The sequence below is a fragment of the Halyomorpha halys genome, unplaced genomic scaffold, assembly GCF_000696795.3.
Source record: "Halyomorpha halys isolate HHAL.00 unplaced genomic scaffold, Hhal_1.1 Scaffold1967.1, whole genome shotgun sequence".
Lineage (NCBI taxonomy): Eukaryota > Metazoa > Arthropoda > Insecta > Hemiptera > Pentatomidae > Halyomorpha > Halyomorpha halys.
The window spans coordinates 82,357-98,406 of NW_027112357.1; the positions used below are offsets into that span (position 1 = coordinate 82,357).

General features: G+C 29.5%; 1 long non-coding RNA gene across 1 annotated transcript; it reads left to right on the forward strand.

Annotated features, from left to right (window-relative positions):
• The first annotated feature begins 1,510 nt into the window (after nucleotides 1-1,510).
• Nucleotides 1,511-4,451, forward strand: LOC106690915 (uncharacterized). The gene is made up of 2 exons (XR_001344689.2): nucleotides 1,511-1,629; nucleotides 4,214-4,451. It is a non-coding gene; the product is annotated as an uncharacterized lncRNA (long non-coding RNA).
• Nucleotides 4,452-16,050: the final 11,599 nt, after the last annotated feature.

Below are 16,050 nucleotides of genomic sequence, written 5' to 3' on the forward strand. Positions count from 1 at the left end.
ATATTAAGAGCAAGATTGACCAAGTAGGACCTTTAGTGATGAAGTCATAAACACTTATTTTGAAAAAAAAAATATTAGAAATCTATATATAATGCAAATTTTTGTTTGAGACAGATTTATTTAGTAGTTCAATTTGGTCTTAACAATTTTTTATTATATCAAAACTCCTACGTTTCGGCCATTACGGCCATTTTCAAGGATCTTACTTATTACACTATCAAAGCCAAAACACTGGTAATCAATATAATTGCATTTTGCCTTTGTTAAATTATTCATAATTAGTCAACTTTCTTTAAAACTTCTTAAATTATGAAAAAATGATGCACTTAATAAATTAATGTTCATCACAATGTCTAAAATACCATTATTCTCACAGTTAAAATTATTACTTATTACTAGTTTACAATCTATATTTCAATTACTTATTTTAGTGATGAGACCACATTTATGTTTTTTTTTAAACTATCACAAATGTATGCAATTTTAATTTATTTATAAGTACTACAATCTTGGTCAATAATTCATGATCGGTCACATTCATAGTAAAATATTATTTAAAAAAATAAACATATACATAAGCAAATAGGTAATTAGAAATAAGAAACAAAATCAAAATATATACATAGACAAGAAAGAATAAAATTAAATAAGTAAAGGAAAAATTTCAAACTAAGATAATAATAACATTTATTTCATTTTTTAAAAAAAATCAACATTCTGGACCTGAGAATCCTCGAACCCACTCTATTCCACAAACATAAAGGTTAAAGCAGGGCTCTTCAAGACCTTTTGTTGTTTCTGTTGGAAACATAAGATGGAACATACACATGGTTTTGAGGATTTTGGATTGGAATGATACTATTGCAGAAATCCAGACTTCAAATTCTTTTTGTTTGTGGTTTTAATTAATAAATGATTTATTAGTACTTCATAAAAAAATCATTATGCTACTTTAATATTAAAATCAATCTCAATCTGATCAATAAAATCAATATCAAGATATATCAATATCTAAAAAAATTTAGAAGGGAAGAAACGTCATTTCTGAACTCCCTGAGGTTTCTCAGATTGTGCCATGAACCATACTTCAGTGGTATTTATGATTTTTTTGTTGAACTTTGTTAATCATTTCTTCATTTCATACACTTATAATATTATTTTTCGCCAATAAAGGCATGGAAGCTTGATATTTATGATCTTGAGCAACTGTTGTTCACTTCTTCATATAATTAAACTGGCTACTACCACTGAAAACAAAATGGTAAACCATATTTGTAACACTCCTCTAAAATTCAGTATATTATTATGAAAAATTTATCTTCTTTCACCCATCAATAAAACAGCTAATTTTCAATTATGCAACCATTTACGGAGGAAATTTGCATTTGAATTAAGATGAACACAATAGAGACTAGTCGCTAGAAGTAGCAGCTTATAAGAACTATTGTCGACGAAGGTTAACCAGGGAGATAAGAGTGTATGCTGAGAACAAAGTGATCATGTTTATCAAAGCTTGGAACGATTTGCTGCTAGGGTGGAAAATCCTTAAAGGAGCTGTTCGACTATGAACGGGGTTCAGATTTAGCGCTACAGGCGGACCAGACAACTGCCATGCCTCCACTCCACGTCGTAAGATATATTCATATTATTATACTATAATCATAACGGGTTTTTATAATAATTTATTTTTAAAAATATATATATCGCAAGTAGCTAATCATTAATACATTATTATGTAGGGTTGTATTAGATGTTGTAAAAAATATACATATATATTTGAATATAAATCATGCACTTAAAAATCGTAATCAATTACTTCAACATTTCCTAAAAATTGGTTTATTAAACTTCTAATTAATTACAGAAAGTTACTTATTATTACAATGACTTTAATACTACATGGACCAGTAACCCATCAAATTCTTCTTTTATCCAATCCTTAGATATTAAAATCCTTAATACCCTATAAGGACAAAAAAGAGAAAGTAGGATGGGCTCCCGCAAACAAACAAAAATTACATTTTTGTACTTATTATTCAGAATTTATATTCGTTGCAATGCAGCTAGGAGAACGGGGTTGCTTAGTGAGCATTCCTGGACCAAACTTCAAATCCGGTTGTATCAGATAATTATTTATTCTGTTACAGGAGTCGTGAGCCAACTCTATGAGTTTAGGAGCCTTCCTAGGGAAAACGATAAATTAGGCACCCTCAATTAGGAAAAAGTCTAGAGCTTAATCACCTCCTTGCACAACCGTTGTTACAAATTATTTTTACGATGTAACTAATGTAACCATAATGGTTTCTTAAAATTAGATGATTTTTATAAATGCTGATGACCTTCTCTTACCCTTCTAATACAAGGGAACTGATTTCCCGTTAAGGAATTGTTAGTAAAATTTAACCTATGGAAAATACTTGCACTTACTTAGTTTCATTAAAATTATATACGTCGTCCTAAAGTGCTAATTAATAACGATTAATTGGAAGGTATGGATTAAAGCTAATTGGCTTCTAATATACTTTTAATTAACCGTATGATCTACTATTATAATTATTTTAAGGCTTGGGTCTTTTCACCGGCCATTTTTATCTGTTTCCTCTATCACCGTCGTCCAACCAGGCTGATGCACTGTTCTGCTTCTTAACGGAATACTACCAGTATTTAATTGATGACTTACGTTTCACTATGTCCAGTGGAGAGCTTTTCATTTTAACTTCATATTAGTAGAACCTATTCCATATGTAAGTGACTACTCACTAATGCATATCTTAACCATATATGATCATATGGGTATCTTGACTCTCGAATTTTGACCCCCTCACGCTATTGAAGGCAGTACATATGCTGAACAAGATTGACAGAACATCTTCCTCTCTTCAACTTCATGATGTAATCGCAATAGAGCATCCAGAGTTTGATACAGCCTTGATAGGCACAGACACCTATTGTAAATAATAATAATAATAAATATATATATGTATAAAAGAGAACGGTGGAATTTTTATCCAGAATATACTTTTGATTAAGGGGACCCATTTACTTGCAGTTTTTTTTTTTTCCAAAATGTTCCCTTTCATCATGGGTAGGTTTAAAGATAATGAAATCCCCGAATTGAATGAATGAATGAATGAATTGAAAAAAAAGTTATGAACAGAATTAAGCGTTTTTTCACGGTTATTGTACACCAATAGATGCGTCTCTTTCAGAGGAATAAAAAAAGTATTACTGATTTTATTAAGATATATTATATTTACGAAAAATTATAAAAACATAATGTGGCTCAGGGTACTGTAGACCATCAAACATTTTTTTTTTTTTTTTTAGAAAAAAACAAATATATTCGTTTTTAACATCGTCTCCTAAATCCCTACATACCATTTTTCAAAGAAATTAAAACTTAGAAAATGTTGTTGATTTATTCGGAGAATTTGTTTCTTTTCTTCTGGTGACCATACAATCGTTCATATCTCCTCTGCATTGTATCCAACCTCTACGTGAATAGAACTACTGGAAAGACGAATGTCTGCTCAACAAAGATTTAGCACTCTTTGATATTTCAGTCGGTCTCAGTTGTTTCCAAATAGTACTTATATTGAAGTACAGTGGGGGTTGTTATTCAATAACTCTTGTAATTGAATCATTATAATAAAGTATAGAATAATTGTTAACAAATTATCAATCGCGTTTATTAAATCTATATATATCCTTAAATATAGCAATAGCGAAGCATTGTCGGGTCAGCTAGTTATATTATATTTCTGGCAACGACCAGACACTAAAGTCCTGAGAGTTTGCGGATAGCGCCTCGCTCAGCCTCCACTAGCTTTCATTCAATACCAATCTAGCACTTGAGAGGAAAGCCCCGTTATCTTCTGGAGTCTAGCTTTTTCCTTTAAAAAATCGAAGGACAAGTTCAGTTCACAGTTCTCCAGGTTTAATTTAAATGTAATTAACATTAATAAATTAAAAATATATTTAATGAGTTTGAAATATTATTTTATTTTAAGTTTACTTTTATTTCTATTTATTATTTTGTTATCATTTAATTAATACAAATCTGTAAATATGGTGTTCGTGTGCTCTCTTAATGATGTATGAATGTATATGAGATAATTTAATATAACACAGTAAAGGAAAAATATATATCTCAAAGTATTTATATGAATATTATAATCTGAATAAGTATTGTTCATAATGTTCTTTATTACAGGTATTCCTTCTCACATTATTTGTGGTCGCTGCAAATGCTGACTATGTTACAGAATTATTGTTGAAGGATGTCTTGACCATATTCCTCGACCTGTTCGCATGCCTCTCCGGACTCACCGGAAGTCAGTTTCAATCAGACAATCCTGAGAGCCCAGGGAACTTCACTGTAGATGATAGCAAGTGATCTGATAGAATTTTATTACATTTCTTTGTACGAAATAAAAGTGTATTAAAACAGATTTCTAAGCTTAATCGATTTTCATCAGATCCCAAAATGATAATTGGAAATAAAAAAATAAGGTTTTTCTTACTTTGACAAATCACACTACGTGATTTATTATGGTAGCATAGTACTATTCTTCAGAAATTTGATAAAGCTTTTATTTAAATTGCCATGAAAAATATTTTATCTATCATTTATCATTCAAATTTTACACAAGGTAACTTATTTAGGTCTTGCCTATGAAAGAAGGTTGACATGGGGCCAACACGTCAAGACAAAACGTAAAACGCTAAAATTTCCAACTGAGACAATTATATTCTATACTACACAGACGTTCTAAATTATCTCTCAGACAGTAACTTAAGATATATATTTACTTATTAAAACCCATATGGACTTACGCCTGCCAAATTTATGGACCTGCTAAAAAGACACAGATTCAGAAAATACAAACTTTTCAATCACTATTTTTAAACTGTGCAAAACTAGCAACGAACTCACTACTCTACGTTTCAAACGAGACCGTTCACACCGACCTACGCATTTCAACTGTAACAGACTACATTCATATGGCTTACAAACGGTTTCACAACACGCTACATGGACATTTCAATAAATTTATATACCAGATTGCAACACATAACATTCCTGACGTAACTCGGCTTAGGGTGAAGAGGAGTTGGATGCGGGACCTCCTAAAGTAATAAAATAATTTACATATCTTCAGGAGGATGTACTGGGTGCTGTCTCCCTCATGCCATGCCTGGATAGAACGTCTCATTTTCTGGTTGTAAAGTATATTTACAGGTGCAAATAAGAAAAAAAATAAAGATAAAAAAAAATTTACACAATTCGTAAGGAGACGGGAGTTGAAAATAAACAATACAGATTAGTAGTTTGTTATTTAAATTAAGACCACAAACACTATACTGTAGTATCTTTGCAAAATTGGCCAGTATTTTCGTTTTTGTTAATTTTTGGGCACTTTGATTGAGTCGGTTATTTCAATATAACACATCAGAGGTTGAAAACAACTGTTATTTTGTTTCATCACACTTTATGAAAAAAAAAATTAATGTGCATTTTATTTGCTATTTAATGGGTGAATGTGCTTGTTGATGAATAGTTGAATGACTATTTTAACAGAGAAAGCTGTTATTCCTAAGTAAACACTTTATAGAACTCAAAAGTGTTTAATATCTTGAAACTCAAGTTTTGACTTAACGACTTTTGCATTCAAAGGTATACATTTTTGCAAATGACGCCTATGTTTCTCAACTAACCAATTCAATAATCTTTCAAATGAGTATTTTAAAAAGTTACATGAGATGTATGGTTTTTAAATTAATCGAAAAACTAATATTAATAAAAGACTTTTAAATAATAGGTACGAGGTACAATGACCAGTAACTTTGCTAATAATTATTTAACTCGATTATTTACGTTTCGTCTAGTAGGAAATTCATTTATCTTATACAAAATAGTGTATAATTTTTGAGTTATTTGCAGCGATATTTAACTTTGGTGCCAATTCTAAAAAAAATCAATCTAGTATTTTTCGAGTAATTGTTTGTACGAAGGAGGATTAGATTTTTTTTATTAATCGATTTTAGTCTTAATCCAATTCGTACTGAATAAGTTTGGATGGAATGTATATAAAATAATTTTTTTTACGCCACATCGATGAGTTTAAAGGGATTAGATAATTTTGTACACCCAAAATGGTGAATTTATTTTTATTTTTATTTTACATAACAATCAAATCCTATAAGTTCATACGTTCTTTTATATTTTAGTTCTCGCAGTACGGTTTTAAATATTTTTGGGATAGGGGGAAAAAAATATACTCAATATTAAAAAAGAAAATATGAAATATTTGAGAGGAGTGTCCTAGTTCAAACCATGTATATTAAGGAGCGATGCATTTTGACGAATCAGTCAAAAACTAGAGAATTTTATGTAGAGATGTGGCGAATTGCAATATCGATTCTGACATTTTTACTAGAACATTAATAACAGTTATTCAGGTTAGAAATATATCCTTTCCTAAATAGAAAATCCAAACTAAAACCAGAAACAACTGTACTTATTTTTAAAACAATTCTTAGACCACTGACTCTGAAGTCTGGGGAGCGGCATCCTTTACGAAAAGGACGATCTTTTCAAAATAAAGTCCTAAAAATCGCAGTGGATGCTCCTTGGTTTGTAGGAAATAGCTGATTGTATCGGGAATCACAAATGGAGTCTATGGAGGATTACATTAAAAAAAGATTCATGAAGTTCCTCTCCCAGTTACCGACAGTTAAAGGAGCAGGCACTAAATTATAATTTGGGAAATCCAACCTCAACCCGAAGACTGAAGCCACGGCTGCTGTTTATATGTTTATGCTATTATTGACATTGCTTCTCTTTTATTTATTTTTTTTCTCTTCGCCCTTTTTCAAATTAATTTGTTTCTTTTTCCCCACTTAGGAAAAAAGCAGTTTTTTTTTTTTGTTTTGTTAGTTCTACGAATATTGCTATCTTAGCTTGCTTTACTCTCTTATTAAGAGTTATTATTCTTACCTATTTATTTTATCTTAATTTTTTATTTATCTATAACATTGTATATAGTATTAGGAGTGTCTTTTGTATGATACTACCCCCCCCCCCCCATAATGAATTGTTAAAAAAAAAGTTATACTAACCATGTAAGGCCCACCAGGCCGATCTGGTATTAAATAAATAAATATAAAACCGTTATTTAAACCACCTGAAGGTTGAAATGACAGTGGCCAAGAGACATTGTAAAATAAAAATGACCAATTGGAGTTCTGGTAATAGTCAGATTCTCCACTCAAGTTGAGTGTTAGCGGCTTTAGCGCACTTGCTCAGCCTCCACTGGCTCATTACCAGTGATGCGGCGAGAGGGATGCACTAAGATATTTTGGGCTCTGCTCTACCCCTCACCTGTGGGGGATAGAGTGGGCTCAGGGATCCTCAGGTCGATTATGTAAATATTGTATATGAGTGTAAATGTGACTAGAGATTATATTATTATTTTTTTCATACACATATTTTGATTATGTTCATTTTCTTTGTACATCTATTTGTATATATCTTAAGAGATATTTTATTAGTTTTATGTACTTTTTTAATTTTTTTATTATTTTTTTTTTATTTCTTTCATTTGTTTATTTATTTTCATTCTTATTTTATTTTATTTTAGTATGAATGTGATCATTCACCACTATTACCCATTGCCCACAATAGTGTGGCAGATTGTAATATCAATCAATTAAATAAAGTTTTAATAAAAAAAAAAAAAAGTTATTTAAATAAGTGAGAAGTTGAAAAACTCTGAACATAGGTAAGTCTAATAACCAAGTATTCCTCTGGAACCTAGATTGGGCCCTGTGTTTAAGGCCAATAAAGTAAACGTTTTTGAGATAGCGCATGCTCAAATCTCATTCAAAGCCAGAAGCGCCATGGTTGCCATGGGATACTTAACCGACTATTGTGGAAAGGTTCAGCCGTTTTTGTTAGTGATGGCTCAAATTATTCAACTAGATAGTATGAATGTTTGAAAGAAGTCTGGTTCAAGATCTTGAATATGATTGCATTCAATCTCTTTAGACTGTCCTATGCTTATATAAAAATAAAAATAAGTTGAACTAAATATTTAACCAATTCATAGATTTTTGAATTTAACTTAAATCACACAGTGAACTTTAAAGAATGTTTGGAATAATTTTAGCTCAACATATTGAAAAAATATTTCTTGTCTGTCGATTTCCGAATAAACATTTTTTTTTGAGCAACCGGCCCAACAGGTTTCCAATTTTATTCAAATTATTCAGGCCCACAGGTTCCCACCAAAAATTCGTAGCTCGACTCAAACACCCGTTCGCGTACCGCCTAGCTATGAGGTCTCAGTGGGTACAATTCACGGTTAATATAACTTTACGGATAGCTCAATCTTATGTATAAAACTGAAGTGATATTTTCCAAGGGGGCAACCTAGTCACTTATTACGTAAACAGTTAACTAAGGATAGTGGTTACTAAGTATGTAGCTTTACCAATGATTTGTGTTGAATAGTTCCTTGAAGATATTACATTGTTTCGATATTATATTTCGTATAAATTTCGTTTATTTCGAATGAATTAAACATAAGAAGGAAACATACCTAATGCGAGTGTTCTTGAAAAGTAAACTAGTAATTAATTAATTTAGTAGAGGATGTATGAAGGAAGATATATCTACCACAAACAAGGGCAACTAAAAGCAAACTTATTAACGTAGAGGCGAGTTACTTCACTCCTTAGGAGATAACATTACTTCACTGACGTTAAAAGTTTTCTGTGTTCTCATAAATCCTCATAAATCATGACTCTACAAATAATTTAAAAAAATATTTACTAACTCACTTAAAACGGAAACACATTTCCGGCGATACTCAAACTAAATTCTATGAGTAATAAAAAAAAAAAAAATTGAAACAAAAAAATTGTCGTTTGAGGACAATCAAAAAATAATCTGATCAACTGCTATGGTTACAAACCACCTGTCTTGGTTGCATGTGGAGTTGATAGGCACTTCAGGTCAACTATTGAAGTCCAAGGAACGACCAATGCCTTAACAATTGACCAAATTAATTGTTATAGCATTTGATTCCCAGATGTTTATAGTACTTTTAGAAGAGCAAAGTATGAATAAGTATCCATAAACTCTACTCCATTTTTTAAAAAATGCAATTAAGTACACATAGTAAAAGAGCCGGGAAGAAAAAAAGGCAGTTATTTCACCCTAAGTCTTGATTAATTTAATGAGAACTATGTATAATTACTAGAAAAAACTAATGATTCTGCCAAGTATAGATAGGATTAAAAAATGGCGGCTGTTTCAAAACCTTAAAAATAATTAATTTTTTATTCGGAGCTCTATATCTTTAAAACTATCAACAGCAATAGAAAATCTAAGATAACATCATATAGGGTAGAGTAAATTTGCTAAAATGTAAGCCCTAATAAAATTAGGGCTTACATTTTACGTCTCTATTTACGTCCAATAGCTCTCGAGATATAGCCTTTTAAAAAGCAACATTTCTTAAAAATCTAATCAAAGATTAGTAATTAGTTAATTTATTTTGAGAAATCTATATCTCAGGAACTACGTGACGTATAGATGTCTAGTAGCACTTAAATTAAAGCTTGTTTAATGTACTATAAAATAGTTTATGCCCTTTACCTTTGTAGGAATAGTAGTTCTCATGATATTTTCTAAAGTAAATTGATTTATAGTTGTTCGGACAAAAAGTTAAAGTTTTGAAAAAACTTTATTTCAGAAATCGTAGGACAAACAGATGTCTGTCAGCACTGAAATTAAAGCTAGTTAAATTTACTATAAAATAGCTTGTAACGTTTATCTTTGTAGGAGTGGCAGTTTTTATGATATTTGACCAAATAAATTCACGAACTGTTAATTTATAGTTACTCGTATAAAATGTTTGATTTTTGTAAAAATATATCTCTAGATCCATAAGACGCACATATTCCTGCCAGCACTAAAAAAAAGTAAATTTAACTTGCTATAAAGTAGTTTATGACACTTATCTTCGTAGGGGTAGTAGTTTTTATATTCGCAAATCAATATAAATTTAGCAAATGAAAATTTGTCGGAATAACTATAAATCAATATATTTTAGCAAATAACATGAAAACTACAACTCCTGAAAACAAACGTCATAAACTAATTTATAGCCCATTAAACTAGCTTTAATTTGAGTGCTAATAGACATCTGTTCGTCAAATGGTTTTTGAGATACAGATTTTTCAAAATAAATTCACTAACTACTGATCTTTCAGTATGTTACACCTAACATTTTTATGAAATATTGCTTTTTAAAAAGCTATATCTCGAGAACTATTGAACGTAAATAGCTCTATTAGGGGTTACATTTTGACAAATTTACTCTGCTTTATACGATGTTCTCTTTGATTTTCTATTACTCTTGATAGTTTTAAAGATATAGAGCTCCGAATAAAAAATTAATTATTTTTAACGTTTTAAAACAGCCGCCATTTTTTATTTCCCCTACCTATAATTTATATAAATTACTTATAAATTTTGACTTGTAATTTTACATATTTTTCATTAAAGTAATCCAAAATTGGGGTGAAATAACTGTCTTTTTTCTTTAACAGTTTAAACTAGTGGCTTGAAAGCGAAGGTGTAAATTATAGAATGTCCAAAATCTGGTGTGATGCAGAGTATCAAGAAATGTTCAAAATGTGGTGTAAAAAGTAAATGAAGTAAAAGTGGGTTAAACTTTTAAAGTAACATAAAGGCACAATAGTGTAATAATTTCCTATGTACAGGTCCTTGATTTAAGAGTCTTTTTCATAGTTATCCGAAACCACTGGTCCTTACTATACTAAGTAACTTTTTCACTTATAAGGTTGAATTCGACTCTTCATATGGTAATCATACTAGTTAATCAGTGAAGCAATGCTGTTAAATAAGGAAAAAAACAAAATGAATAATTAGCATACATAAACCCATATGTGTAATATATATGTCATGTATATAATATTGGAAATCTAGTTCAAGCATTAAATTTTATTCAACAAAAATCAAAATTTAGCCAAAAATGGGGAAAACGAGCAATTATGTGCAGATAAAACTCAAAATGTGCAAAATAAAATTAGTGTTATTTTAATGTCTTTTCTATGATTCGAATTCCTGTTGAGGTTTGGTGGAATGTGAAGCTAGGAAACAAAAGATGTATTTTAACGAAAATCCGGTCTCAGCTTATGAGTGAATATTCTTGAGCATAAAATTGATAATTTTATGTAATAATAATTTTACCGCTCCCAAGTATTGTGCCAGAACCAAGATAATTGGTAAAAATTAGTTTCAACTATAGCTAATTTTTGCCGTCTCTGTAAAATTTGTCTCAAAAAGAATCATTAACTAAAGAATATCTAGAAATATTTCTACACGTGTTCAGCAATCTAATTTATCATTAATATTATTATTTTTTTCTTTACATATACATAGTTTGATTTTTATCCTCCTGTTTATATATATTTAAAGAGTTTTTATTTTCATTTACTTAATTATTTTATTTTTCATTTATTTATTTTTATTATTATTATTATTATTTTTTATATTTAGTATGAATGTGATCAGTTATCACTATTACCTTTGACCCAATAATAGCAGATTGTAATATTTATCAATAAATAAAATCTTGAAATTAAAAAAAAAATATCATTGATGTCTTCTTCTGTTCTGATATTCCCTGAATTGGCGAAATGTTGACTGGTTATTTACTGTTATTACTATTTTAGGGACTTGATGCTAGGAATTTGGAATATGCAAATTATTTCATAACAATTAATTTTTTTTTTATACTGATGTTAAATCACTTGGAAATAAGACAGTTATTTCTGTTAATTTTGTCCAAACTATCGTTTCTCCTTTTTTTTTTATTTTGTTTAAAATATTGTCAAAACATTTAATTTTCCTGAACACAAGAGCTGGAAATGTACACCTAAATTAGATAGGTCCTATGAAGCGAGTTTAATTCACCACCTACGCTTTCAACCCAATGCACCTGTGTGGGCCTAACCACGTAATACACCTTAAATCAAGAGAGTAAATTTCGTATTCTGTTCAGAACTAACTCAACAATGAATGAATTTCCAATTAACTTTTGGATGAGATTCATTGAGTCCAATATAGTAGCGATTAGGAACTACACCACGGTTTCTCCGTAATCTATTTTTCTAGTTTATAACCAAATGCCGCAAAGGTTCATTTTATAAAGTATTTATTTTTTAAAGAACTTTCATTTCCAAAAACACGAATGAGTAAAAGACCAATTGACAATTAGAGTTAGATGTTATTTTGTAATTTACACGTAACTGAACCAAATTAACACTTCATTCATCAGTGGTTATTGGTTAATTATTGGTGATTTATATTTTTTGTTACTAAAGCGCAAATATGATTCAGGTACGGATAGTTAAAAACAGCTTTTTCTTAATCACAAATTGTCAACTTGTATTCCCTTCTCATCCTTCCATATGCATTAATTTTTCTATCAAGTTTCGTTTTACAATGCGTCTAATTTAAGAGCTTCAAAAAACATATTCCTTAAGATTTCTTATATTTTTCATTATTAAAGAAATGTCTAATAATATTTTATCTTAAGACAACTAAACAATAGATGAATAAAAACCAATAAATAAAAGATCATATTATGTGTTCGCTCCAGAAGATTCGATAGCATTTATTTCTGATTTGCAGCTAGCACTATTAATTGTAGGAGGCTAGGCGTTGGTCGTTAGATCCTGAAATCCGTTTGTTATCATTCTAAGTTTAGTAGTGTGCATAATCGATAATCCTCGGTCATAATTTACAGAAAGTATACATGTGTCATCAGCGTATGTTGTTAGGACGTCAGCTGTATAAATCATGTAAAGAATGGGACCTAAGATACTATCTTGAGGAAAGGATTTATTTAATACTAGTTTTACTCGTTTTGGGTTGCCTGAAACCATCCCTACCCCGTACTGAAAACAATGATTCATTTATACAGCGTTTGATTTTATTCGTAATGATTAGAGACCTGAATTTCGCCCAGTGAAAAACCGAAAAACGTGCAATAAAAAACTCTAAATGTACAAAATTTTGTATTAAAAAGTCAAAATAATTGATTTGCTATTGTATAATTTATAGTATTAATAAATAGAAAATTTACTGAACCTTGTTTAAATCGAATTAAACTAGCTAAATATTTAATCCGTTTTTTAAAACAAACATAAAAAACTAAACTACTCAGATTAAAAACTATACGAAATTAGAGACAATTAAAATTATACGCATAATTGATTGAACAGCTATGAGGAAACTATTTGTATTAAATGATTTTATATTATGAAAGCTAAAATTAATTTTTTGAATTTGAAAGCTGAACAGACTTTCTTTATAACAAGCTTATTCTAGATTGTCTTTTCAATTGTTACCCGAAGCCACTGGTTTGTACTACCTCACTTTTGTTTACTTCTTTGCTTTGCCTCAAATTTTTCAGTTATAAACAAAATTAAATTAGAAAAAAAATTATAAATACACTCATAGATGATTTTGTGTGATACTCTCATAAGATGAGAAATTTAGTTGAAGCATTAAATTTTATGCAATAAAAATTAAAATGTAGCCCAAAAGTGTAAAACGTGCAAAATTTTATTGCAATTTTAGTGCCAAGTGTTATTTGAATGTACTTTCCATGATTCGAATTTCTGTTCAGATTTGGCGAAAAAAGATGCAATTGTACGCAAATCCGGCCTCTAGTAATGATTTAATTGGTTATAGTTCCAATCGACAAAGATGGTTCAATAGGTTAAACAGCTTGCATGCTGCATTGCTGATGAGATCTCAAATATTCACAGCCATGCGCCAGGTAACCGTGAGTTCTATTTGTAGAGAACACGACCCAAGGATTCAGAGATAACCCTAACCGTGCTTAAAGTTTCAAGGCTAGGGCTACAACTGCTAGGTACATGCACAGATAAGTGATGGTTGCAAATGTTTAATCTGATTTAGGTTAAATTTAACATAATAATAAATGTTAATAAAATATGGACTGCTTCTGAATTAGATTGCACCTAATGCAAATACAGTTCAAAACATTATTTCAGATACTATTCTATCAATTATAATAAAAATATCAATTAAGTCTCAAAATATTTATTTTCTTATTTCTCAACTTCCCGCCATTCCGGCCATTTTAAGGATAACTATTGAGAAAGAATTCTAATTACACTCTAAACATTAAAAATTACTTCCAAAAATATTCTGTATTATAAATTATCTAACTTAAGTTTAATATTTTAAAGAAATATGTAATGTCATCCAACCAATTTACATTTTCCAATATTATTTAGTTCACACCTTTTATTATAAACTTATAGCTAGCTCACTTTATCAACAAGCAGGTTTAAATAATTTATTGTTGATAAAGTGAGTGATAAAGTTATAATAGAAAGTATAAATTGAATAATATTATGAAAAGTAAGTTAGTTGGATAAGAAAAATGTAATTTAACACAATATGATAAAAGTTAATTGATTTTGCATAGTTTTTTTCCCTAATTTAATTATGGTTTATAGGTTGATAGACTAAAATATAGTTTTACAAAGGCAGAATATCCTGCAACTTTTTTAACAACATTGTAGGATAATTTATAATACAAAACATTTCTAATGAGAATTATTAATCAATAGTTATTCATGAAAATGACCGGAACGTAGGAGCGGAGTAATAAGAAAAGACAGTGATGTTGAGACTAAATTGATATTTTTATTATAATTGATAAACAAATCAGTCTTAAACAAGAATTAAAATTGTATAGAAATTATTTTATTAGTTTTTAAGTATTAGTTAACACTTAAGTATAGCGCTGCTTTTTTATCAATAATGACACATCTGAGACAAAAAAAATCCTTTTTCATAAAACCTATTTCTTAGATCGTACTGTAAGCTGGCTATAGTTAGTAGTAGCCCTGCTAATGTTGGGACAGTTTTTACACAGTATTACAGTCAACAGTTAGTGAAACAATTTATTTTTTGGGAAACATCCAATTCAAAATAAAATCCAAACTTTTTTATTCATCAGATGTGTTACTATCAAAACAAAAGAACGATATATTGTAGAGCAGCTGTTTCCAACTATGGTGCTCTAAACGGGCTGAAAAGAATTGCGGCATAATTATTTTTAAAGTGATTTAATAAGTAGGAAAAAAAACTTTATAATAGATACCTATGTAAAATAATAAATGAATAAAAAGTCAGAAGATCTTCAGTACTAATAATACATCGAAAATCGAAATTTTTAACAAATCAAAACATAGTAAGCATTGCACAAATTTTATAAAATGGCACCACCATCATCTTGTCTATGTTATATCAATGAATTGTTACTTTTTAATCGTATTTTTTACGTAGAAGTCTGTTATAGAGTGCCGGCCACTACTAAGTAGTTATTGACTGATCTTGATGGAAATCGAACTCAGAACGTAAATGTAAAATGAAAAATCATTGTAAAAATTTAATATTATTTCCACTGATGATTATTTTACATGATTATTATTATGTCCACTGATTATTTCCACGTGATATACGCTTGCGGCACACCATTTTGGGAACCAGTATTGTAGAATCCTATACTTTAACTATTTCATCAAACAAACAACAATATTAAAATAACGAAAATGTAAAATATTATATATAATATTAAAACACTATGAATAGTTTTTTTGATCATAAAAGATGTTCAAAATAGAAATCGAAACACGTCTTCTCCTTTCTTGATCGTCCAATGTTAATTTTGAATTCCTTTCATTTTTAATGAAGTATTAAAATTTTTTATTTATAATCTTTAAATTTCTTTCTTGAGACTGGCAATTATTTACTAAATAATTCAACAACACTATCCAAATTATAGTCTCAAAACATTTATTTCATTCACATGTCCAACGTTTCGGCCAATTCGGCCATCTTCAGGGACAATCTATTACAAAAGTTTCCATTATTTGTATGATCCTACAATCAATTCATTTATTTAACAT